The sequence below is a fragment of the Eucalyptus grandis genome, chromosome 5 (assembly GCF_016545825.1).
Source record: "Eucalyptus grandis isolate ANBG69807.140 chromosome 5, ASM1654582v1, whole genome shotgun sequence".
Taxonomy (NCBI): domain Eukaryota; kingdom Viridiplantae; phylum Streptophyta; class Magnoliopsida; order Myrtales; family Myrtaceae; genus Eucalyptus; species Eucalyptus grandis.
The window spans coordinates 48,604,025-48,607,718 of record NC_052616.1 but is presented as its reverse complement, the minus strand read 5'-3'; positions in this window follow the sequence as shown (position 1 = coordinate 48,607,718).

Here is a 3,694-nt window from a genome sequence, read left to right as displayed (position 1 = left end):
TCTGACTTTGCCTTAATGGATTTGGGCCTAGGCGCCAATGAATTGAACGCGGGAAAAGGGTCCTTGGGCATGGCTACTAAGGGTGCGCATGACAAAATTTCTGAAATAGAAATTGATTTCTAGTTAGAAATTGATTAATTGCGTTACTAAACGGATTTCTGTTCTAAACCTGTTCCGGGGAACAAAGAAACAGAGAAATAGAGAAGTAGAAATTTTATCATGCGCAGTAATAGAACGTTACATCAAAGCTTTTGTTCTTGAATTGGTACATTATATGATATGGTTCATTGAATACTCAATCAGGTTAAATGGCACCCTACAAAGAAGCATTTCTAGCAAAGTGGACTGAGCCTTTGACCAATTCGCTTATAAGTTTGTTAATAGAAGAGGTGAAAAAGAGAAATCGCCCCACTTGTACCTACAATAAAGTAGGGTAGAATAACATACATGCCGAGTTCAACAAACAAACAGAACTCGAATTTAATGTAATTCTGTAGAAGAATAGTAGTTTTAAGAAGCTTCTTTCACAATTTGGATTTGGATGGGATAATGTAAACAAAACGGTTATTGTGGATGATTCAAGTGTATGGGATTCTCATATTAATGTATTACTTTACTTGGGTCCATTTATTCTTATTGTGGATGTAATTGTTGATGTATGTCATTAGTATGAAATTTGCAGAATAATAATGAATGTGCTAAATTCAAGAATGATGGGCTTCCTTAGTATTCAGATCTTTGTATTGTGTTTGATGATACATATGCCACTAGGGAGTATGCAGCAGGAAATGTAGAAGACTTACTGGTGTCGAAGGGAGAAGACAATGGTGTTAATGGCGACAATGGTGGTGATGCTATGATAAGTGATCCGGAGGAATCTAATGAACACTATGTTGATGAAGGAGTTTTTACATCTGACGCGACTACCACCCCAGTTTGTGAGAAGCATAAGTTGAATAAGACTCTAAATTCCAAGAGGAGAAGAAAGAGTAACAACTATGATGTTAGTGGCACCTGTAAAGCCATTCAAGAAATGTTCAAATTCAGGACGACTCAATCAATAAGTGGCTCGGTAACCTCACATGTCCCACCTCCTATAGACCCTTATTCCATAGGAGCTGTGGTTGTCGTTCTAAATGGCATGCTTGATTTGGAGCAGAATCTTTACAATAAAGCTGTGAATTAGGCATGCCTTTAATGCCACTTGGAGAGAGGCTTTCCATCATCTCTCTACCTAAAAGAAGACGTGGATTTCTTGAATCTCTTTAAGTAGTTGTTAAGAAACATGCTATAGATTTATATTTTGCTTAATTTCATTATATGACTTATGTATTTGAGACTTTGTTTTTTTTTTAAGTTGCAATTATGATGACATTATTGCTATTATTGATTACTATTGGAGTCATTATCTAATGGGTTTATGTTCTTATTTTGTGTGATGATATATGTAATATGAATGGAGGTGAAAGTAGCATGTATAATGGTTAAGTAGCATCGGTTGAATCAATTGAGCATGATTTTGATGATTTTGATCTTGATATACTGATAACATGATTTTGATCTTGATATACTGATAACATGATTGGCAACTGTTACCGTGGATATGTCCAAACACACAAGAGAACCTATTAGGACCGCACTAGATAAGGGAGGTTCTTTATGGGCATTCCGATAGAGTATATGAGGCTTTTAGAATGGAGAGACATATCTTTCTCAACCTTTGTGATCTAATGAAGGAAAAATGTTGATTGGAAGATAGTCGATATATTGGGGTAGATGAACAAATCATGATTTTCTTATCTATGATTTGTCACAAAAACTCAAATAGAGATTTATGTAAGAGATTCCAACGTTCAGGACAAATTATCAGCAAATACTTTACTAAAGTATTGCAAGCAATTCTCAAATTGGCAAAAGAGTTTATCATACCTATTTAGAGGTAGAAAAGGCATCACCACTCAGAATGTGATGTGCATTTGTTCATTTGATATGAAATTTACTTGTGTATATGCTGGTTGGGAAGGTTCTGCCAACGATTGTTGAGTGCTTTTAGCAGCACTCGAGACTTCTCACTTGGAATTTTCTTGGCCGCCACCAGGTATTTGCTTGTTCTTTAAAGAGTAATTTTCTTTATGATCATATTTATAGTTACACATTATGACCGATGTATGAATACCTTGTTGCAGGCAAATACTATGTGATTGATTCTGGTTATGCAGCAACTCCAGGATTTTTAACTTCTTTTAAAGGTGAATGATATCATTTAAATGATTATAGGGGTACAGCGAGAAGGCCAACAACTATAAGAGAATTGTTTAACTATAGGCATTCTTCTCTAAGGAATGTAATCGAAAGATCATTTGGGGCATTAAAGAATTGTTTTTTTCATTTTGAGGCACATGCCCTCATTTGCAATTCGAAAGCAAGCACATATTGTAATTGTATGTTGTGCCATGCATAATTACATCCGTGATCAGGACAAGATGGATAAGAACTTTTTCCTAAATGGAGATCCGCAGTACTTGTCTAAATCTACGCAAGATGAGCTTGAAAACGATACATTGACTAATGAGGAAACCAAATGAATACGTTTAGGAAAAGTATTGTCAATAAAATAACAAGGGATCATAATATGCTGAAAATTCCATGAAATTGTATTTTCAATTTTTGTAATGTATTGCTATTATTTCGACTATTATTTTATATTTGAGGATTTTCTATTTGTTATCTAATCAATTTATATTCCTAGAAACAAGAATTTTATTTTGTTATCAAACGAATTTCTGTTTCAGAAATAAAAATTTTGAGTCATTATCAAATGAGTTTCTTTGCTTAGAAACTTGTCCGGAGAATAGAAATTGATTTATGTTCCAAAAATTTTGTCATGCGCGCCCTAAGGACTTGGAAGTGCACTGCTTGTTCTGAACATGGTTGTGGGAGACTTGAGCTCAGCCTCAATGGATCGAGGCCTGGTGCTAGTGACTTGGGCGAAGGAACTGGGTATGTGGGCATAGTCACTAGGATAGCCTTGGCATGGGCATTGAAGTCTTGGGACCGGTTTCGAGAGACCTAGGGTTAGCCTTTGTGGACCCAAGCTTGGCCACTAAGAAATCAATCTCAACCTTGAGGTATTGGGGCCCACGACCAAGATACGAGGGCATGGCCACTAGAAATCCAAGCATAAGCATTAGGGATGTGGACCTGATTGCTGAAGACCCGAGTGAAGGAATCAAGGTTCCGTGCTCAAGCATCGAGCTTTTTGATCCAAACTCCTATGTCTAGTCATATTCAAAATGAATTTTTATTTGTAAAAAAAATCAATTATTTTTGTGAATTTAAGTATACATTTTCCTTTGATTAAAAAATGATTTTTCATTAATTTGTTTTCTTAAGCAACTCAAATGCTAAAAAATGAGGAAAATATTTTTCCATAGAAAATTTTCTAAGAAACAAATATAATATTTCCTTTTTCTTAGTCTTTGAAGCTTATTACTTACTTGGCACTACATCATCGCAATGCATTTAATGAAAACACTAAAATTGTATTCCAAATCAGTATTTTCTTTCAATCAAATTAGATGGAGTCAAAGGAGGTATTCGATGACATTAATTTGACAAATTTCAAAATTTGATTACGTCTATTTTTGCCTTCTATTCACATCCTTATAATAGTTGTCCTTTTAGTTGATTTACA